The sequence below is a fragment of the Hyaena hyaena genome, unplaced genomic scaffold (assembly GCF_003009895.1).
Source record: "Hyaena hyaena isolate Hyena2069 unplaced genomic scaffold, ASM300989v1 scaffold_1757, whole genome shotgun sequence".
NCBI lineage: Eukaryota > Metazoa > Chordata > Mammalia > Carnivora > Hyaenidae > Hyaena > Hyaena hyaena.
In genome coordinates this window covers 101,996-125,789 of record NW_024082394.1, presented here as the reverse complement: position 1 = coordinate 125,789, position 23,794 = coordinate 101,996, and the positions used below count along the sequence as shown (strand labels likewise).

The following is a 23,794-nucleotide window of genomic DNA, read 5'->3' as shown; positions in this document are numbered from 1 at the left end:
TATAGGTTGGTTTATAGTAGAGGGAGTGAAGTAGAGATAGCTGCTTATTCTTTTCTTCTCCTCAGCACCTAAGGGGCATTTGTGCTGCTGACCTTTTATAATGACACTTAGAAAAGGGTTGAGATTATATAAGGCTCCACTCATAAATGATTTCTGGAAGGCCTCTGCCTCCCATCCTGGGATAGGCCTGTAAGTCCCGTTCCTAAACTGCACAAAACCATAAGGCTGATTGCCTTGTCTTAGTTGTGAGCCAAATGACTTTAATGACTAGCAATTACATTACAGAACGACTGACAACAAAAAGGTCATTTTTTTTTCAAGGTACAAGGAAAGGAGACAGAATCCTGAAACCTCATAAAAGGAAAAGAGAACTTTTAAGGTCATTGCATCCATTCCTGACAGAGTAGAACTTTTTCCCCCCTCCTCTGCTTGTTTACTGTGTTTTATATACTCTCATTTTACTGACTGAGCAGTGGCTATTTTACCACTTCTAGTGGAAGATTTTTCAATAGGTTAATTGTGTCACTTACCACCATTGACATTCTTCTGTTTTTTAACCAGAACATTCACATAATAAAAGACTTGATAATATTCTGGTGCCTGTTATGTAAAAAGCATTATTTGAGTGACTCTGAAAGCAATGTTTTCATGTTAGGTGTTACCTGCTTAAAAGCTGTAATCAACAAGAATATATTATTTATATTTTGAACTTTCTTCTTTCAAAAGCAAACTAGTCACCCATCCAGGATCAGATTGGGAGAAAAGCATTAGTGTGCTTCCAGTCATTGAAGTGACACATGAATATAAACATAATGGAGAAAGAGAACAATTCAGTGGGATTTAATTTTTATTCAAATGAAAAAAATAGAGAAAGACAGAATGTTTCACCTTCTCTATAATTAAAGAGGATTTTGTGTTGGAGAACACTGCTCTGTGATTTATATATTACTTCTCCTCCCCCTCAGAGATCATCAAGGCCTTTGGCTTCGACTTAAGTAATGACACCTCCACAAAGACAGGGAACTTTTAAAATCAGGAACACTTTTGAAATGCATTCTAATTCATATAGACCTCTCTTTATTCTGTATTAATTTTATATTTTCCTTCAGATTGATCTTCTTGCTAGTACTTTCTTATTCATTAATTTATAAGTCTAAGTGTGTTAGTTGGCCTTATCTGAAGAGTGAGGATGAAGCTACCAAGCTATCACCTTTTGGAGATGTTCTTAGTAAAAAGTAGTTCAATGGTGATGAAATCTTATAATTTCAAAGTGCTGTGGCATATTATTAATTATAGAAATTAAATCATGTTACTCTGCTCTTGATGAAATGCTTTGTCAACCTCAGAGGGCTTCTAAATGTTGAGAAATGAATCCTAGGAGAAGAGAGGTTTTTATTAATTGTTATTGTATATTATTATTTATTATTGTTTTCTGATGCTTGTGTGACCTTGGGCAAGTCACTGAGTTTCTCTCACCCTGCTCCACACTGGGACCTCTCCTGAGTATGTGTGCACTCTAAGCTCCTAATTCTAGTGTGCTTATCTTTACAAATCCCAAATGCCTCCCTCACAACATTTCTTTACCAATGAGATATAAAAAAGAGCAAATCAAAAGATAATTTTATTGCACTATCTGTGCCATGATTTGACATATCACATGGGCACCCCATACCCATACCCATCTCAGGCTTAGAGAGAGAGGAGCAGTAATGTCACATCTCCATATGCTTGCACAGTTTTGCTTAACTTGGCCTTGAAACTGGGGCTCTGAGCCCAGCTGGCCACTGATAGCACCATAGGCTGTCCGTGTAATTAAAGACATTTGCATTCCTTCAGCAACTTTTCTGTGGCCATCTGTGGCCTTGGCTCTGGCATCAAGTAGAAGGGTATGGTGGTGGCAGCAGGGGGGTAAAGATCCTGACCACTCCAGATCTGGCTGAAGAGGAAAACATACAACTTGGGGACATTCTACTGTGAGTCTTATTTTTGCCTCAAAGTTGTTGTGAAGAGCTGAAGAGGAATAACAAGTTAAAATACTTTCAAACTATTCACTATTATGGGAGTTGTTTAAGGGTCTAATTGCATTAACAAGCTTTTGGTATTCCTTTTTAGTTTTTATTTATTAGATTTTTAATGATGTAGAAGTAACCTTTGTCATTCAGTGAACATTGACACTGTCTTCCCTTGCTTCCTTAGCACTCCAGAATATGACTTTGATCTTCCCATATTGGTAATTCCAAGTCAGTCTATGGAGAAGCCCAGGGCAATATTTGTCAATGGAGAGTTAGAAAATGCACAAGAATTATAACCCACCATAATGGAAATGAGAGAAGAATCTTGGATTCTAGGGAGAAATAGTAAAATATTCGTTTTAGCAAAATGAAAAAATTCAGCCTTGAGGAGACCCAGTTTGGAAAGTTTTTTTTCTGAGCTTGATATTTCTTTTTTTTCACTCTTCAATCAATATGTCATAAGCAGTTTCTGAGGAGCAAAGACATGCATAAATAGAAACATATATATTCATCTCTATCTCTAACTCTACCTCTATGTCTAATCTCCATCTCCATATCATCTATATATCTGTATGTCTATATATCTATCTACCTATAGCATCTATCTCTGTATCTGTGTATCTATCCATCCACCCATCCATCCATCTATCTATCTATGGGAAATTTTAGAGGCATTCTGAGAGAATCAAGTGGCTTGGAAAAAAACTGATTATTACAAGGTTCAGGTTGGGAAGCAGAGACAGAAACTGGGAAGGGAAGACATAAATCTAAGGGACCAAATGGATTGAAAATAGACCAGAAAGAGTGCTGTTTATTCCAAGGCAGAAATTAACTTGTTTTCTTGTAAAATGTCGGATTAAGCCAGAGAATCCAAAATCTTGAGGACAACATTTAAATATTTCATAACAAAGAAAACCTCAGAGCATACTCAAATTATTTTCTGTGATGATACAAGAAGGTGATGAATATTTAAAACTTTTTAATGGTGTATTCAGTTCAGAATTTTCAACTGCTCTGTAGATTGTAACTGCTGAGAACCTATTGAAAAGTCTTATCACCTATACTAGTAAATGTTAGCTTGGTGTTGTGCGTGTCATATAAATAAGGCCATACAGCTGGCTGGAATATTACGGCTAGCTGTTGCTTGCCTTCATAATGGTGTTGGAGAGCTGGGTATAGAGACTTATGAAGATGTTTGTAAAGACCTGAATCTTAAGATATGGCACTTGTCCCCATCAATTGGTCACAAATACATTTCTTTAGCATTTCCCTTGACTGACTGACCATCTAACAAAACTTTTATTTTTGACCCAAGCCAATTTCTCACATTCTACATCAGGCAAGAAGAGAAATAGGGTTAAGACTCTGAGCTTCACAAGGTGTTCTCCAGTATTTGCTTTCCTTATTTGAGGCCTCATTTATCTAAAAAATTTACAATCACGCAAGTAGAAACCAAGCCACACCAAAAGAGAGTTAGGAGATGGATCTTACAAGGAACTAGCATCCAAACTTGCCACTCATCCAGTCTCAAGCTGTCTTTCAAGAGGATCCTATTCAACATTTTCTGGGAAGCCTTTCTTAGGCCATTCAAGAACCTCCTGAATTTTTCATTCTTTAAGTTCTTTTTTTTTTAAGTTTATTTATTTATTTTCTTATTTGCTTATTTATTTATGTATTTGGAGAGCATGCACAGAGGAGGAGCAGAGAAAGAGGGAGAAAATTTTAAGCAGAATTCATGCTATCAGCATAGAGCTCAAGTGGGACTTGATCTCAGTAATTGTGAGATCATGACCTGAGCTGAAATCAGTAGTCAAACGTTTAACTGATTAAGCCACCTGGATGTCCTGAATTCTTGTCATATGAGTAATCTACCCCACATGCTAGGACTAGTTTGGATTGTGTATTTCCTAATCTCTCATAGGTGTGTATTAAGTGGTCCTATATGTCAATGGGGAGTTACAAGCTTTGTGGAAGAAGGACATCTTATTCTTTTCTCTATCTGCACATTTTAGGCATGTATTAAATGCACTTCATGCTGATAAGTCCTGCAGGAGCAGAGAAAGTCCTCAAAGGTAAGGAGTCATATATTCTAAATATTTTTTACTAGATAACAGGAGCATTTAATACACAGTAAATACCATTGCACCATGAAAATAAGGAAAACACCTCTCAGATTCTAACAGAATCCCTGTTTTTTCAGTCTTATTCCTGAATTTTATTTCCTCTTGCTGCAAGTAGCAAACACTTTCTTGGGATAGACATGATTCTTCCATTAAAAGCAACTGTTCTGAATCAAGGAAAACAAAATTAAATAAAATGAGAAGGGAATGAGCAATAGTAACAGGCTCAACACCCTTTTGTTAGGGGATTAAAGCATTAATCATCCTATTATCTGCTATTTTGAGCTTTGCCAAAGTTGCTAGAGGTCGATAAGCATTAGTTCCAATTAAAGAACTTTAGAACTTTCCCTCTTATATCACCCACTGTTTTGGATTGAAAGAAGATGGATGATGATAACGTGGTCTCAATAGTTTAATTGCAACTTCTTTCCAATTTTTGCTAAGAAATTGTAGAAAAGGCCACTTTGGATTTAAAAAATTAAGAGCTTCATTGTCAGAAAGTATCACTAATGCATATAATTACTATTTTAGATTCTCAGGAAGGTCTAAAGACAGACATTTCATTTTAATACTTGCTATTCAATTGCATTAGTGACATTTGCTAATAACCTAAGGAAGTTACCTATTGCAGCGGTGAGTTTCGAGTTGTAAAGTTTAGCGTTTTGACATGGGATGCCAACACTATGTATAAGGCACATAAAGAGAGCAAGAATCAATAAACATGTCAATTTAAAAATGTTAAAAACCTGAAATATTCCCCAATAACTCCATTAGGAAAGACAAAATGTAATTGACAGTAGCAGTTATTTCTTGACAGACTGCCCAATAGATTGGTTTGCAGAATTGCCACAATTCACATTTAAAAAGTTAGGAGAATACTGGCAGATTGAGTTGGCAAGTAAACTAATTTTGCAAAGTGGAAAACATGGGTAGGTTAATTACTGAAGCTTCGAGATATTATTCTTCAGAGCTCTGCTTCCTTACCTGATGGATGGAGTAAAAAATAAAAATTTTAGTTTTCTCCCACCTTTAGAGAACAACCTAATATGATTAAAAATATTGGATAATTAATTATTCAGTCTTTAATATTTTTCAATTATCCCTCAAACATCCTTCCTGGATAGTGAGATGAAAGCTCAGTGTCTCATTACCAGATGTTAGGTTTATTTGTGCATACTATTAAAACACTTAGTGGCCAGTTTATTTTGTTATTTAGAGGAGGAAGAAAGATGACTGAGTTTAAAAGTTGTAGTCTACTCCATTGTGGTGCTTTGGCTCAAAGGAAGTAGTCTCAAGCCAACCATAGAGATGAATCAGCTTGGAAAGTGTGGGGTTTTATGACTACATTTAAAAGTCACTTGATTTTTCTCATTATAAAAATTTGAGGTGAAAAGGAAAAATAAATTACTAAAAATCACATCATCTAAAGAAAACTATTAATGTTCTGATTTCATATTTCACTTTTTCTGTGCAGAAAATTTCTGTACACCATTGTCCATCTTTATATTCAATTGTGGATTTTTTTTAGCTTAACATATAGTTTAAGATTGTTCCTGTGTTAACTCAAATTATTAATGGATATGTGGGTTCTGTTGAGTGGGGGTTCTTTAACTTACTTACCTATTATCATATTGTTGAATATTTGAATAATATTCAGTTTTTTACTACTTGAGTAAAGCTATGGTAGAAATCTTTTAAAATATGGCTCTTTGGTATTTTGGGTTATTTTTCTAGGGCTGATTTACTAGGGTAGAATTTTTAGTCAAAGGTATGATAATATAATAGGATGATAAAATGGAAGTTTTGACTGGGGTAAGAAGGCACAAGATATAACATATTACATAGGAGCTATAAGACAAGTTGCCACATTTTAAGGAGATTATTAAAAACCAGGTACATCTGTCTTAAATTATTTTATAACATCATGAATATAGAGGGTCATTATTTGAATATTAGAGGGAGTTTTGGGTGTGAGATTTTTTCTGTGAGTCTCCTCACTTGCCCTCCAGCGAAATGAATGGGGTGTGCCTATACCTTACCTCACCTTAGGTAATTCAGCAATGCCACTATTGGTTTCAACGATGTGTTGGACCAGTTTTTGACTCACACCTGACAGACCAAGATGTGAGTAACTATCTGGCTAAGTGCTGTGATGAGAGTACAGAGGAGAAAGTGCCAGATGGGGCAATTTGAACTCCCAAAGTTTGTCCAGGTATGAATGTGTGAAACTTTTTCTTGGCCACATGTTGGCAGTTGCATGAGAGAAAGCCAATATAACTTCATCTTCAGTCCTGTTCAGCAGTTATTTGACATTGCAGCAGACTTTTGGGGATTGAAAGGCTAAGTACCAAGCCTAAGAAAAAGATATGTTTGCTATTGTTGAGGAAACTGCTTGTAAGAGAAAAAGGGAAAACAGACTCAGCAGCACAAGAGAACACAATTCTAAATGTGTCGAGTTTAAGGTAGTGTGAGAATCCAGATGCAAGTGCCTAGCAAACAGTGCAGCATAGATTTGACTCAGAGAGGCCTTGATGAAAGATGTGAATATTGGATCAATCACATGTACAGGAACGTGGGAGGCTTAAAACAGATCAAAGACTGTACAGAATGAGTTGAATAGAGGGTCAGAGTCAGAATCCTGTCTTATATCTGCCTGGAAGAGGATGAGAAACTGGCAAGAGACTAAGAAAGGAAGAAGAGATCTAAGGAGATCCAGGACTGAGCAGTGTCATTGAAGCCAATGTTGGAGAGAATTCCAAATAAGGCATAGTCAATAAGGATGTCAGAAAGTTGGGTTTTTAAGATTCACTTGTTTTTGGCAAATAGTAGGACACTGGTGATTGTACCCACATAACCTCACTGTAATGATCAGGGCAGGATCCTGACTACAATTGGTCGAATGGTGAATGGGTAGAGAAGGGGGAGTGTTTGGGTGAGGACCATTATTTCTAGGTTTTTAATTGTGAAAGGAATGGGAAATATATTTTAGTGAGAGAAAGGCTTGAAAGATCAAAGGAAAGACTTGAGCATGTGAGTAGATTATGGGGAAGGTGTCAGTAATGTAAGATTAAGAGAGAGGATTAACTAATGGGTTTAGATCTTGGAGAAGACAAGAGGAGATTAGATTAAGAATCTCCTGCCCCTCTGAATTAAAAACTGTTAAACACTTATGTTTGCATGTATAGGAGGATTAGAAGGAACTTAACGGAGGACAATGGGGGAGAAGAAGGGGAAAAATAGTGGAGGTGAGGGAGGGAGGCAAACCAGGAGAGACTCTTGAATGCTGAGAACAAACTGAGGGCAGATGGTGGGGGAGGGGAAGGGAGGTGATGGGCATGGAGGAGGGCACTTGTGGGGATGAGCACTGGGTGTTATATGGAAACCAACTTGACAATAAACTCCTAAAAAAATAAAGAACCGTCCAGAGACTAGAAAAAAATAAATAAATAAAAACTGTTAAACAGTATGCTACATAAGGCAAGGAATGCTATGCAGCCTTAAAATGAATGAAATCATTTTTTAGCATTGCAGGGAAGCCTCTAATATATATTATAAATATAAAAAGTCAGGTAAATAGTGTAAACAGTATGCTACCAGGACTATAATGAATGATCATATGGATTGTATACTAATATGTGAATGATGTCTGTCTGGAATTGTGTGCTGCATGGTCCTTTAGGTGACACATTACCCTTACCAGAGGACACTTTTCAAGATTCTCTATAGTCCTTTGTTCTGGTCAATGTTCATAAGAGTAATTTTTTGATCATTTAACTTTTATCTATTTATTCAAAGGTATTTATCAATCAGACTGATGGATCAGATTCTCTGCTGATAGCTATGTTTTTAAATTGAACATTAATAAAGTGGCCTTCTGCTGATAATTTAGTTCTTCATGTCACTTGTTCACAGGAAGAGAATGTGTTGGCATAATCACATGAGTGTTTCTGCTCGATGGATGAGCCTCTTCTAAATGAATAAATTGTCATTGTGGTGTATAATATCAGTCTGTGAGAACTTGATTAATGAGAGCCCACCCCTCAGACTCAAACCTACATTAGTATGCTAACAAAACATGTATTTTGCCCTGTTCCTGCAAGCTAAAGACCAGTTCCTAGACTGTAGCGAATTCATTAAGCTCAATTTTACTTGTGCAGACTCCTTGGAGGCAGACATCTTGGCTTTTCCTGTTGATGTTGTTAAAGAAAAAGTTATTCATCATCTTTGTTTAGGATGGTAGGGAAGACTTTATTCAAGTGGAGACTACCTCGATAGGTTTAGGGACCACTGCAATGGGATTTTGCTGTTGAGGAGAGAGATTGGGTTCAACTTTGAATATGGCATGAGCAAATGGGAATTTAGAGCCAAGAAGCATGGTGGGGGTCAATGGATGGAGAATTACTAAAAGGAAACATGAGGAGTAAGGTGAGACTCTTGCTAAACTGGCCTAACAGGATTTTTGCTGAAGGTAGGCCAGGGTGATCACATCACCTGGGGGATAGTGGAGGATGAGGAATCTGATCAGATATTGAGGGTGCTCACATACTAAGGATGGGGCATTCTGGCTAAACTCACTTAGTGGGGTTCTTGCGGAGATAAATATACAAGACCAAAAGTCAGGCCATAGTTGAAAAAGAGCTCAGAGTAGCCTCAGAAGAATTTGGGCAAGGAGAAAATCTTGGTCAACGCCCCTTTGCTATATGGGCCATTTTATTTTTCTTTTCCTCCTTTTTTTAATGTTTACTTATTTATTTTGAGGGAATGGGAGCAGAGAGAGAGAGAGGGAGAAAGAGAATTCCAAGCGTGCTCTATATTGTCAGTGCAGAGCTGGATGTGAGGCTTGAACCTACGAACTGCAAGATCATGACCTGAGATAAAACCAAGAATCGTACGCTTAACTGACTGAGGCACCCAAATGACCCATGGGGCATTTTCTACTGAAATGCAGTGGCTTGATTGTCTCAGTTTTCTAAAGAGTCTTGTGCATAGGGGTATGTGAGACAGTAGAGGGTGTGAATATGTGGAATGGGGGAAAAAACGGAATTGGAACCTGAAAGGGGTTGTTGAGCCTTATCAAAGATGTAGCTAGATTGTCTCAGTTGGCTAAGGACTTCCAGTCTTTAAGCTCCATATCCCAGGAATTCCTTCAGTTCCAGGCAAACCAGAACCATAGGTCACCTTAGTTTCAGCTCACTTTGGAGACTAAAAATTTATTTTAAAAAAAAATCCGTAGGATTCAGTGATTTCTTCTAGAGGGTTTCAGCATCCAGGGAGTGGAGCCAAGAAGATGGGTGTTTGGATTGATCCCACATGACTTGGGGAATTGTTGAGAAACAATGATGGGTTGGGGATGTCGAGAATAGAAATGATCTAGGGAGGTCAAGGCTGGAGTTAGTAAGGCCAGGCTGGCCACATGTCTGAGCAACATCTTGGGTCTGCATCTTCTGAGTGTAATCTCCTGTTCTGTGCTTACCACGGGAGGCAATACTGACTGGAAGAGCAGGACACTGTCTCAATCAGGTAATCTTGTTTCTCAGTCAAAAGTGTGGAATAAAACAATTTAGGCAGGCAAGAGCAGGAAACCCTCAAGCAAGAAAAATACCAAAATTGTGCCTTCCTCATATCCATCTTTCTTCAAGGTTTTGTAGAATCATGCAATATTAGAACTTGAAGAGACCTCAGTGTTTTTCTGGCCCAATTTTTCCTTGGTCATCTGGGAGGGTTAAAATAATGTTTCCATTACACCTGAGCATGTAAAGATTCATTGACATTTTCTCCACAGTTGTGAGAGTGAAGCAATCACTAAATAAGCAGTTCAATTCGGTTAAAAAGAAATCAGAAGAAACCACAACACAAACTGTTAGCCAGTTTCTTGCAAGTCTCTTAACAATATTGCTTCAATGCTTAACATGTTAATCCATTGCTAAGATAATATCATTGGAAAAGAGATTCATTCTACATACCCTATAGACTGAGATTCATAACAGCCATATGGCTACTGATAAATAAATGATCAGTATTTTAAAGAACAAATTTATTGCTCAATACTGTATAATCTTGTGATTACCGAATCTAAAATAGCCATCTGAATTGTTATTAAATTCATTTCAGAAACAATTATTAAATGTTTATAATTGTGGGCCAATATTTAGATGCTGTAGGGCAGAAATTAACAATTCATTTACCTTGAATGGGTTAGTCTAGTGAGATGGGCAGAATATACCCATTCCCTATCCCTCCTCCACCCCTTCCAAAGATGCCTAGATCCTAATCCTGGGAACCTGTGACTATGTTATGTTACATGGCAAGGAGGAATTAAGGTTGAAGATGGAATTAAGCTTGCTGGTCAGCTGATGTTAAAATTGGGAGATTATCCTGGGTGGACCCTATGTAATAACAAGGTTCCTTAAAATATGGAGAAAGGAGACAGAAGTCAGTGTCAAAGTTATGCAGTGTGAGAAAGCCATTGCTGGCTTTGGACATGGAAGGGAGCCACTAACCAAAGAATTCAAGAAGGTTCTAGACGCTTTCTAGGAAAGGCAAGTAAATAGATTTCCCCTACAGCCTTCAGAAAGGAACACAGCCCTGCTGACACCTTGCTTTTAATCCAGTGAGACTTGTTTTGTACTTCTGACTTCCAGAACTGTGAGATAATAAATTTACATTGTTTTAAGCCACCAAGTTTGTGGTAATTTGTTATAGCTGCAATGGGAAACTAATGCAGCAAATAACAGAGAGGAGTAAAGGGGTATCATGGAAACCACATGGAGTAGTGGCACTGTGGCAATCTGGAGAAAGCTAACCCAACACATGGCTTATATCCAGCTCTAGCCAATATGTCTGAAGCGAATAAAGGTGCAGAGTTGCCAAATTTCTCTATTTTTCAAAATAAGGTGAAAAAACAGATTTCTATGTGAAATTTACTGTTTTTATTTAATTATTTGGAACTGATTCAAATAATTAACTCTTGCACATGTACACAAATAGATGCATATAAGGATATTTATCACAGTATTGTTTGCAATAGCAAAGAAAAACACACTAAATATCAAATATGGGTACAAGTAAATAAATATAAGTATATATGATAAAAAAAACTTTAGTCAAAATCAATGAACTATACATTCTAAACATGTTAAGTAAAGATATAAAAAAGAATGAGATATATAGCATATCTCATTTATTAGTATAAAAATATACCCATAAAAATAATACATCATGTAGGGCTACTTTTATGTAGAAATAAAGAGTGTGATGAGGGATGGTAGCTGAATGGGTGCAAAATGCCAGGATAAAAGAGATAATAGTAAAAGAGGATGTGCATGGTCTAATGTTCATAGGCTATGAATGGAGGCACCCAACCAATTTTGAATGATTACTACGTAGGCCAGAGCAGAAAAGACTGTAAGTCTGGTTAGAACCATAGGTTTCTTCTGGAGATACCAAAATAGCCAGGACATAGTCCATCCCTTCAAAAGTTTCACGGAGAATTGGGACAGAAAGATGTGTAAATGAGGTAAAATTTTAAAAATCTGCAGTTATAAAAAAGTGAACATTTGTTCATTTATTCAACTTCCATTCAAATATTTATTAAGCACCTGCTATGCTTCTAGCAGTTTAATGGCAGTGTGCTTATGTAGTACAAGATTTGGTTTTAAGAGTAGCAAGAGCTCTGCTTATATCCTACCCAACCTTCATGCCAAGAGTAGGTTCAACAATGGTACCATGACTGTTAGCCTTTCTGAGTCTTGGATTCTTCTTTGGCATAATGGGCAATGATTCACTTTATGTTCTAATTCCATGTGGGGTCGTTGTGAGGAAGTAAGGGAGAAGACTCTTGTGAAGTTGTGAAGCATTCTTTGGATAGGAGACACCATTACCAGGCTTCATTTCTCTTTTTTTTGGTATGGTTCACCTTCTCCCTCCACTTTTCCTCTCTAACTTGCTACTGCCTCTATCTCACCCAGGTTCACATTGCTGGTGCCAAACATTGCCATGGGACATCAGGCTCCCTGCCCATTCCCCATTAATCTGCCTTGTGATTTAAACAAGACAGATCTTCCTAAAATACCTCCTTTATCACTAAGTCATAAACTCACAAGGGAAGGAATTTAGATGCCTTCCTCAGCCTTGTGCATATTGTAGGAATCCCACAAGGTTCACCTTGGAAACTTCCTCTTGTATCTGTTTCTGATATTTCCAGTAATTTTTCTCTAAATTGCCTGCTATGGTGAGAATGTGGTCGTATTTTCCCTTTGTTCTAGATAATTCCTTTACCCATGTTTCACCAATTGAAACCATCTTCTCCCCTACATGCAGTTACAAAATTCATTTGTGGGGAAAACTTGCCTGGAATAGAAGTATTCATGCTGTGATGTTTCCTGGAAAAAAAAATTATTCCTGATAATAGGCCTCAGAGTATCTGCCTAATTCCCACTGATACACATCTGTTCCATAAAGAAACATCTCTTTGGAATCAGTGGGATATCAGAACAAGTCATCAAGGAAATATGAAAATCAAGTTGGGGACAAATTTTCAGTTTGGAACCAAATACCTCTATCAGAATGATAGAAGAACCCAAATGTTGGGTTTATTAGCTCTTATCAACAATTTAAAACTATAAGCTTCTGATGAAACATTTACCTAAAAGTCATGAAGAGACTGCTCTGCTTCATAGTTGGAGCTCTTGAATATTTTTGGTGTTAAAGCAGTGCCTGACTATAGAAGGATGTTAGCTATAAACCGAAGCTGTTTCCTGGAGGGAACCCATATTGCAATAACTCCCAGTCAACCGAAGTTATCTGCAAACCAAGAAAGAGTTGAATTCCTCGTATTTACTTTTTATTGTTTGAAAATTGCTATCACGTTGCAAGTGTTATAGATGTTTTGGAAAGAAGAATGGGGCCTTATTAGAAACATCCCTGGGGCTTAATTTAGCATTACTTGCAGGAGATGGAAGAAGTGGTTTCATACTGAAAAAAGCAATGTCTGAGAAATATTATCAGTAACATGCTACTAACTCTAAAGGGTGGGCTGATTAGAATTAGTAGGAGTTTGGCTACATAAAAACAGCATTATTAGAACTTGTGCGAAGAAGGGAAACAGGATGTAGCTGTATTGGTAAAGTAGGTTGTGCCGGGGAGGAAGGAATCTCTTAAAGGGTTAAAAAAAAAAAAAAAAGAAAAGAAAAGCATTAATATGTCCCTTGCGGAGCTGTTAGCTATCAGTTTATTCTTCCAAAGGACTCGGTGCATTTTATGAAGTGTAAATATGACTCATGGGCCTCTAGAGTATTTGGCAGGTTGGAAATATTATAAAGAGAATAAAACCACTAAAGTTTTGACTCATCTCCAGATGTACAACGTTGAAAGTGAAATTTGGATTTGAATCCATATTGTTGTTGTTGCTGTTTTTCCCCATGGAAACTCCTTTACTGCCAAATGTGATGTTTGAAATATTTTTTGTACCAATTGAGCACTCACTTCACAAAACATTTTAATTACAGTTCTCATGGTCTTCCTATGTTTGTTCTGACAATATAAATTATTTTTATCTCAAAATCGTTGGGAGGAAAAAGAAATTAACCTAAATGATTAGGGTAATAAGACATCATTTGATTTTTGAGATCATACCTTTCAGAATCTGGGTTAATTAAAAAATATTTTTATTTAAATTAGTTTTTTAAATTATAACAAAGTAAACCATGCACATAATAAAAAATTCAAATTGTGCATGATGAGTTTAAAATGGAAAGTAAATATCTCTCATTCTGACTTCCATTCCCATGCCCCAGAGGTTAACCACTAACTTTCTTTTATATACTTTTTTATGTTCCTGTAAGATCGTTTTACTTTATATATGCAAGAATTACATAACATACATCCTATATCTCTTTGATTATACAAATTGATTGATTATATACATACTGTTTTATACCTTGACATTTCACTCACCAGAATATCTTGGTCATCTTCTTTCCAAGTCAGTGCATTTAGACATTTCTTTTCCAATAGTGGTACATTATTCTATTTTGGGTTTTTACTGTAATGATTTAAACAGTTCTCTATTGATAAACATTTAGGTTGTCATTCCTACTGTGTGTGTGCACACAGGTGCGTGCATGCATGCTAAAACAAACAGTGCTACAGTTGATCTCCTTATATGTATGTTTGCACATTCATGTGAGTATCACTGGAGGAAAAATTCCTCCATGTAGGATTTCTTGGCCAAATGGAAAATGTGTGTGTTACATTTTACCAGATATTTCCAAATTGCCTTTATAGAGGGTGTATTAGCATCTGCTCTCTAACAAAAGTGCAGAAAATGAACTTCATGTTAATTCCCTCAGTGGAATTGTGTATTGTAAAACTGTCTGATAGTGGTGTCCCATTGCTATATTTATATATCTTTAGTAAAAGAGTGAGTTTGGGGATCTTTCTCTATTTGTTTCCCATTTAAGTTCTTGTTTCTGAAATTCTAGCTCATGTCTTTGGCCTAATTTTCTAACAGATTGCTTAGTTATTTCTCACTGATTTGTTAGACCATTTTTTATATATAGAAAAGTATTCATTACTTTTCTCATACATCTTTAAAATAGTTTTCCTAGTGTTTTTGCATTTTGTCTTTGTAATGATTATTTTTTGCACATTGTATTAAAAAATTATATATCAACACAGATCAAATTCTTTAGGATTTCTGGTTTGATGTTTAGGAAGGGTTTCTCATTCTAAGTTTATGAAAATATTCAGTCACATTTTATTTGAGTTCTTCTACATTTTAATTCTTTTCACACTTAAATCTTTGATCCATCTAAAATATATTTGGTAGTAAGGAATGAGGTAGATAATTATTTTATTTCCTTTTCCAAATGAAAAAGATGGTAGATTGGTAGATAACAGTTTCTGAGGGGTTTTTTTTGGTCTGAATTTCCTTAAATTGAATAATCTATCATTTCCTTAATGAAGTAAAATTCTTTATCTTGTTCAGTTTAACTCCTTAAAAAATTTATTTTTCTTGGATTTTTGAAGGAATCAGCTCTTGACTGAATTTTCCTGCCCAATTTATTCTTTTCCTAGTTCACTTTTATTGTTCTCTTCCTTTAATTTTCAAGTTTTGGGTATTTTTCCTAGCTTTTGAATTGAGTTATTACTTTATTTTATTTTTCCTTCTTTAATAACATATTTTAGAATATGATTATTCTGTTAAAATATTGCTGTAGCTGTGTTTTCTAGGTTCTGGTGTGTGTGTATTCACAATAGTTATTTTCCAGTTGGGCTACAATCTAAAACCTTGATGTGAAATATAAGTTTCAAATGGTTGGAGTTTTTTCTTTGTTTCCTCTTTTTCTTGAATCATATAAGTATTTGTTTTATTGTACTATGGCCAATGAATACTTCCTGTAGTATTTATATTTTTATGTGAATTATGATGGTTTTCTCTTTGGCTTAATATGTAATCAGTTTTTGGACATGTTCCATGGGCCCTCCAAAAAAAGATGCATCCTCCTTTTGTGTGATATAGAATTCAGTGGATCACTCATTCACTCAATAATTTATAAAAACATATTTTCGGGGCGCCTGGGTGGCTTAGTCGGTTAAGCGTCCGACTTTCACTTAGGTCATGATCTCGCGGTTCGTGGGTTCGAGCCCTGCGTCGGGCTCTGTGCTGACTGCCGGCTCAGAGCCTGGAGCCTGTTTCAATCTGTGACTCCCTCTCTCTCTGACCCTCCCCTGCTCACGCTGTCTCTCTCTCTCTTAGAAATAAAACATTAAAAAAAAATTTTTTTTAAACATATTTTCATTTTCAAGTTAAGTATTTATATGTGCCAGATTTCATTCTAGGCAGAAAGGATGGTAGAGTGTATAAGACAAAATAAATCTCTATGTTTGTGGAGCTTTCATTCTGGTAAAAAAGATGGAAAGTAATCAAGCAAATAAATACAGGTACATTTTCATTACTGACAAATGCTTTAAAGAAAAGTAAATCAGGGGAGGCACCTGGGTGGATCAGTCAGTCAAGCACAGATTCTTGATTCTGGCTCAGGTCATGATCTTATGATTTGTGTATCAGCCCTATGGTCTGGCTCTGCACTCACAGCGCACAACGTGCTTGGGATTCTCTATCCCTCTCTCTGTGTTCCTCCCCTGCTCATTCTCTTTCTCTCTCTCTCAAAATAAATTAATAAACTTCAAAATAAAAATAAATCAGGTAAGGAGAAGTGGAATGGCTGAGGAGATGGGAGAGCACCATGTGAGGGTTCTCAGCAAAGGCCTCCCTGAGGGGTGACGTTTGAGCAGGGTGATGCAGAAGTGAGTGAGGGAGCAGCAAACCTGGCAGAGGAGCAGAATTGATGGTGTAAAATCTAGGTGTCACAGGAGAGCAGGCTCAAAGGTCCAAATGACTAGTGTGTCGTGAGTGAAGAGGAACAGGGTAGAAGCTAGGTCAGAGAGACAGGATGGAGCCATGATAGTGAGTTTGGAAAACTCCTGGAGATTTTTGAACCAGAGGGTTACACTATCTTATTTATGCTTTTAAAATGTCACTCAAGTGGTTACCTATCAAGTCTGCTTTATTATGATATTTAAATATTCTTTGTGTCTTTACTTATTATACTTTTGTCTACTTAATTTGTCAGAGTCTCAGAGGATTGGGGTAAAGACTTCTTTCTGTTTATTTCTGCTTTGCATGCCATGCTTTCTTTTTGTGCATTGATGCTAAGTTAGTTAGGAATTAAAGTTTCAAGCAGATTGGATTTTCATTGTGGATTGTATTTTTATTACTTTAAATATCTCTTTCTTTCCCTGTGTAATGATTTTTTTCCCCTTGAATTCACCCATTATATGTTAATATTACAGTGCTTGATATATTTTTATTTACATGTGCTTTGCATGCCTTTGCTTATCCCTTTTTCTAAAAAATTCCATCATTGTTTCCTCTACATTTATCTTTGTTATACAAAGAGTTGGATTTTTAAAAAAAAATTTTAAATGTTTTATTTGTTTCTGAGAGAGAGAGAGACAGACAGACAGACAGACACAGCGGGAGCAGGGGAGGGTCAGAGAGAGAGGGAGACACAGAATCTGAAACAGGCTCCAGGCTCCGAGCTAGCTGTTAGCACAGAGCCTGATGCAGGGTTCCAACCCACAAACCGTGAGATCATGACCTGAGCCAAAGTCAGAGGCTTAACCAACTGAGCCACTCAGGCGCCCTAAGAGTTGGATTTTAAAATCCAATATATTTTTGTTTTTTTGCTAAAGATCTGTTTTTTTAAAAAATATTTATTTATGTATTTATTTATTTAATGTTGTATTTATTTCTGAGAGAGAGAGAGAGACAGACAGACAGACAGACAGCATGAACAGGGGAGGGTCAGAGAGAGAGGGAGATACAGAATCTGAAACAGGCTCCAAGCTTTGAGCTAGCTGTCAGCACAGAGTCCAACGTGGGGCTAGAATCCACGAACCCTGAGATCATGACCTGAGCCGAAGTTGGATGCTTAACTGACTGAGCCACCCAAGCATGCCTCATTTATTTTGAGAGAGAGAGAGAGAGAGAAGGTCCCAAGCAGGCTCCACATCTATAGTGCAGAGGCTGATGCAGGGCTGGATCCCATGAATTGTGAGATCACGACCTGAGCCAAAATCAAGACTGGGACGTTTAACTGACTGAGCCACCCAAGCATGCCTCATTTATTTTGAGAGAGAGAGAGAGAGAGAAGGTCCCAAGCAGGCTCCACATCTATAGTGCAGAGGCTGATGCAGGGCTGGATCCCATGAATTGTGAGATCACGACCTGAGCCAAAATCAAGACTGGGACGTTTAACTGACTGAGCCACCCAGGCACCCCTAAATGATCTGGTTTTGTTTGTGTGTTTTTTCATTTTATCATTAGATTTATACTCTATATTTAAGTGTTTGGTGGTTAGCTCTCTAAATTCATAGGTACCTAAGTCAATTTCTTGACTTCACATGGTTTATATTGAATAGTTACTTGGAGATTTGTAGAAGTTAACACGCATATTTTGCTACTTCCCCTCTTAATAATCTGCCTCCTTTAAGAATATTTACATTATGTCATATAATCTATTCCCCTCAGTCATTTAGACATTTCAAATTTCTTCATTCCACAGCAAATTTCTTGAGCTCTTTATTTTTTGTTTCTACTCAACAGTTTTTGTTTGTTTGTTTGTTTGTTTTGTTTTTAAATTCAAGAAAGCCTCAGAAGTGTATTGTATTCTTGCTTTTCTTGTAAGGTCCATCCAGTGATCCAGTGTTTTAATACTTAAATAAAATTTGGCTATGGTATGCCATTTTAAGGTCAAGTTTATTTCCCATAAGAGTTTATAGACACTGTGACACAAATTGGAAGTTTTTTCCTCTATTATATCATCTTCATCAATACCAATATAAATACCAGGATCCTCCATTTGTTTCTTCCCGATCCATCATCTTCTCTCTAATCATGTGCATCACTTCATCTTCTTAATCCTGTTCCTCTCTGTCTATATTTTTAAAACTGCTTATTTATTACTCTGCCTTCAAAAAGGATGAAATCTCGCCATTTGCAACAACGTGGATGGAACTATAGTATATTATGCTAAGTGAAATAAGTCAATCAGAGAAATACAAATACATGATTTCACTCATATGTGGAATTTAAGGAACAAAACAGATGAACATAGGGGAAGGGAAGGAAAAATAAGATAAAGACAGAGAAGGAGACAGACCATAAGAGACCCTTAAATACAGAGAACAAACTGAGGGTTGCTGGAAGGGAGGTAGGTGGGGGCATGGGTTAAATGGGTGATGGGCATTAAGGAGGTCACTTTTTGGGATGAGCACTGGGTGTCATGTGTAAGTGATGAATCACAGGGTTCTACTCCTGAAACCAATTCTATACTGTATGTTAAATAACTTGAATTTAAATAAACAAATTAGGTACTTAAAAAATAAAGTAAATATGAATTCATTTACCATAAAAAAATAAAAAATAAAATTGCCTTCTAATTTTAGGTGTTTTCATGTGGTTTTCATTTCGGTAGTGATTTTATTTCATTTTTTTAGGGCTTCCATTTGTCACCTCTTCTTTGGTTTCTTTGTCTTCTTTGAGCTCTTTATCCTCCCATAATCCATGTTAACTTTATTAGGAATTTATTTTCATTGACAATTTCTTTTTTTTTTTAAATACTCTTCTAATGTTTAGTTTAGTTTAGTTTTCATTCTTCCCACACAACAAGGTGGTTTTATTAAAGCACGGGGACAGGGCCAGTGAGCAGAAAGAGCTGCACTGGGATTGTGAGGGGTGACTGATTATACACTTGGGAGTTCAGGGAGTTAAAGGCAAGGGGAAGTTCCAAAAGGATTTTCATATACTAAAAAGACTCATATTTAGTATATTTTTATATACTAAAGAAGGATCCTGGAGGCCTTGCATTTATCAAGCTAAGGTTGTTTTTTCCTTTAGTAAGTCATGAAAATTAATTTTTGTTTCTTATATTTTCTAACTCCTCTGTAATACCTTAGTATAGACCTTGTGCTGGTTCTGTGGTTCAACTTTAAGTGAGGTCTCTTAGATGGGGGCCTCTATATGCCCAGCGATGGTGTGGGGGAAGGATGGGAGGACCAATCTGATCTTGGACTATAGTTTTACAGCTTTCTTTAAAAAGCCTCTCTATTATTCTCCCTCTGAGAATGACTCCCCTTAGTTTTTGTGTCTTTTTTTTTTTTTTGCGGGGATAATCAGGAGGTCCTTATGGGTTGCAGGGAAAGTTGGAGTGTCAGAAATCCTTCATGGGCAGTCCAGCATGTATATGTCTGAAGATCCCACTGCAATCGTTGTTGAACTGCAATTGTCATTTACCATCTCTGTGATTATCTGGTGCTCCTCCTGCCCGCTTCCCCGCTCAGGAAGCATGATCATTGCTTTTGGCAGTTGTTCCCCCTACTTTGAGGTTTGGATCTGTGCATTCCCAGTTTTATTAGAAACAATGTTTTCCTCACATTTTGCTGCTTTATCGTGCTTTGGGGGAGGTCTGGTAAACAAAAAGCCATTTGATCCTCTGCCTTTAATTGGAAATCCCCATACCAGTGGTTTATATTTTTTCCAGTCTAAAAAAAATCATTACAAATGAATTTTTTAAAGTTTATTGTCAAGTTGGTTTCCATATAGCACCCAGTGCTCATCCCCACAAGTGCCCTACTCCATGCCCATCACCCCCGTCCCCCCTCCCCCACCCCATCAGCCCTCAGTTTGTTCTCACCATTCAAGAGTCTCTCATGGTTTGCCTCCTTCCCTCTCCCCAATTTTCCCCCTTCTTCTCCCCCATGGTCCTCTGTTAAAGTTCTCCTAATCCACCTATACGTGCAAGCAGAAGGTATCTGTCCTTCTCTAACTGACTTATTTCACTCAGCATAACACACTCAAGTTCCATTCATGTTGCTACAAATGGCCAGATTTTATTCTTTTCTCATTGCCATATAGTATTCCATTGTATAGATGAACCACATCTTCTTGATCCATTTGTCCGTTGATGGACACTTAGGCTCTTTCCATGTTCTGGCTATTGTTGAGAGTGCTTCTATGAACACTGGGTACATGTGTCCCTATGCATCAGCACTCCTGTATCCCTTGGGTAAATTCCTAGCAGTGCTATTGCTGGGTCATAGGGGAGTTCTATTGTTAGTTTCCTGAGATCGGTCCCAGAGGGGCTGTACCAGCTTACATTCCCACCAACAGTGTAGGAGGGTGCCTGTTTCTCCACATCCTCGTCAGCATCTAGAGTTCTCTGATTTGCTCATTTTAGCCACTCTGACTGGCATGAGGTGGTAGCTCAGTGTGGTTTTGATTTGTATTTCCCTGATGAGGAAGGATGCTGAACATCATATCAAGTGATTGTTGGCCATCTGGATGTCCTCTTTCGAGAAGTGTCTGTTCATATCTTCCCCCCATTTCTTCACTGGATTATTTGTTTTTCAGGTGTGGAGTTTGGTGAGTTCCTTATAGATTTTGGATATCAGCCTTTTATCAGATATGTCATTTACAACTATCTTTTCCCATTCCATCAGTTGTCTATTAGTTTTATTGATTGTTTCTTTTGCCATGCAGAAACTTTTTATCTTGATGAAGTCCCAATAGTTCACTTTTGCTCTTGATTCCCTTCCCTTTGGGGATGTGTCAAGTAAGAATTTGCTGTGGTTGAGGTCAAGGAGGTTGTTTCCTGCTTTCTCCTCTAGGGTTTTGATGGTTTCCTGTCTCACATTCAGGTCCTTTATCCATTTCTATTCCATTGATCTATGTGTCTGTTTTTATGCCAATACCATACTTCCTTGATGATTATAGCTTTGTAATAGAGGCTAAAGTCTGGGATTGTGATGCCTCCCATTTTGGTTTTCTTCTTCAAGATTACTTTAGCTATTTGGGGTCTTTTGTGGTCCCATACACATTTTAGGAGAGTTTGTTCTAGTTTTGAGAAGAATGCTGGTGCAATTTTGATTGGGAATGCATTGAATATGTAGATTGTTTTGGGTAGTAATGACATGTTAACAATATTTATTCTTCTGATCCATGAGCATGGAATGTTTTTCCATTTCTTTGTGTCTTCTTCAATTTCCTTCATAAGTTTTCTATAGTTTTCATTACACAGATCTCCTATATCTTTGGTTAGGTTTATTCCTAGGTATTTTATGGTTTTTTGTGCAATTGTGAATGGGATCAGTTTCTTGATTTCTCTTTCTGTTGCTTCATTATTGGTGTATAAAAATGCAACTGATTTCTGTACATTGATTTTGTATCCTGCAACTTTGCTGAATTCATGGATCAGTTCTAGTAGGCTTCTGGTGGAGTCTGTCATGTTTTCTATGTAGAGTATCATGTTGTCTGCGAAAAGTGAACGTTTGACTTCTTCTTTGCCACTTCTGATGCCTTTTATTTCCTTTTGTTGACTGATTGCTGATGCTAGGACTTCAGCACTATGTTAAACAACAGTGGTGAGAGTGGACATCCCTGTCGTGTTCCTGATCTCAGGGGGAAAGCCCTCAGTTTTCTATGATGTTAGCTAAGGGCTTCTCATAGATGGCTTTTATGATTTTAAGTAAGTTCCTTCTATCCCGACTTTCTCGAGGGTCTTTATTAAGAAGGATGCTGTATTTTGTCAAATGCTTTTTCTGCATCTATTGACAGGATCAAATGGTTTTGTCTTTTTTTTTTGTTAATGTGATATATCACATTGATTGATTGTGAATATTGAACCACCCCTATAACCCAGGAATGAATCCCACTTGATCATGGTGGATAATTCTTTTTATGTGCTGTTGAATTTGATTTGCTACTATCTTGTTGAGGACTTTTGCATCCATATTCATCCAGGATATTGGCCTATAGTTCTCTTTTTTTTGCTGGGTGTCTGTCTGGCTGGGGAGTCAAAGTGATGCTGGCTTCGTAAAATGAGTCCGGAAGTTTTCCTTCGATATCTATTTTTTGGAATAGCTTGAGAAGAATTGGTATTAACTCTGAGTTAAATATCTGGTATAATTCCCCAGGGAAGCCATCTGGCCCAGGGCTCTTATTTGTTGGGAGATTTTTGATAACTGATTCAATTTCCTCACTAGTTATGGGTCTATTCAGATTTTCTATCTGTTCCCGTGTGAATTTTGGTAGTGAGTGTGTGTTTAGGAATTTTTCCATTTCTTCTAAGCTGTCCAGTTTGTTGGCATATAATTTTTCATAGTATTCCCTGATAATTCCTTGTATTTCTGGGGGGTTGGTTGTAATAAGTCCATTTTCATTAATGATTTTGTCTACTTGAGTGCTCTCTCTTTTCTTTTTGAGAAGCCTGGGAGAGCTTTGTCAATTTTGTTATTTTTTCAGAAAACCAACTCTTGCTTTCATCGATCTGTTCAACTGTTTTCTTGGTTTCTATATTGTTTATTTTTGCCCTGATTTTTATTATTTCTCTTCTCCTGCTGGGTTTGGGGTGATCTTGTTGCTCTCCTTCTATTTCCTTTAGGTGCACTGTTCGATTTTGTACTTGTGCTTTTTCTAATTTCTTGAAATAGACCAAGAGACACCATTCAAAGAACTCTCATTGAACAGACAGGCCCTGGGTTGTCAAAGAGCTTTCTTTAATACAGCAGTCTCGCAGGTGCAGAGTACATATCAAGCTTTTAAAACTAACAGGAGATAGAAAGGTAACAAAAATGAAAAAATGAAGAACTCTCTTCCAAAGAAATTCCAGGAAGAATTGACAGCTAAAGAACTGCTCAAAACAGGTATAAGCAACATAAATGAACAAGAATTAAGAACAATAGTCATAAAATTAATCACTGGGCTTGATAAAGGCATGGAAGACATCAGAGAAACTATTGCTTCAAAGATGGTGGTGCTTAAAAATAGTTGTGATGAATTTAAAAATGCTATAAGATGCATAATAAAATGGAGGCATAGCAGAGAACTTCCCCAATCTGGGGAAGGAAACAGACATTGAAATCCAAGAGGCATAGAGAACTCCCCTCAGACATAACTTGAATTGATCTTCTGCACAACATATCATAGTGAAACTGGCAAAATATAAGGACAAAGAGAGAATTCTAAAAGTAGCTAGAGATAAAGGGTCCCTAACATACAAAGGGAAACCTATGAGAGTGGTTACAGACCTATCTACTGAA

At 37.0% G+C, this 23,794-nt stretch overlaps 1 long non-coding RNA gene across 1 annotated transcript in view; it reads left to right on the top strand.

Annotated features, from left to right (window-relative positions):
- The window catches only part of LOC120226562, a 143,467-nt gene that overhangs the window by 64,388 nt on the left and 55,285 nt on the right, over positions 1–23,794 (top strand). Inside the window, exon 2 of the long non-coding RNA XR_005527052.1 lies at positions 4,025–4,084. This is a non-coding gene — a long non-coding RNA (uncharacterized LOC120226562). The remainder of the gene's footprint in view (positions 1–4,024; positions 4,085–23,794) is intronic.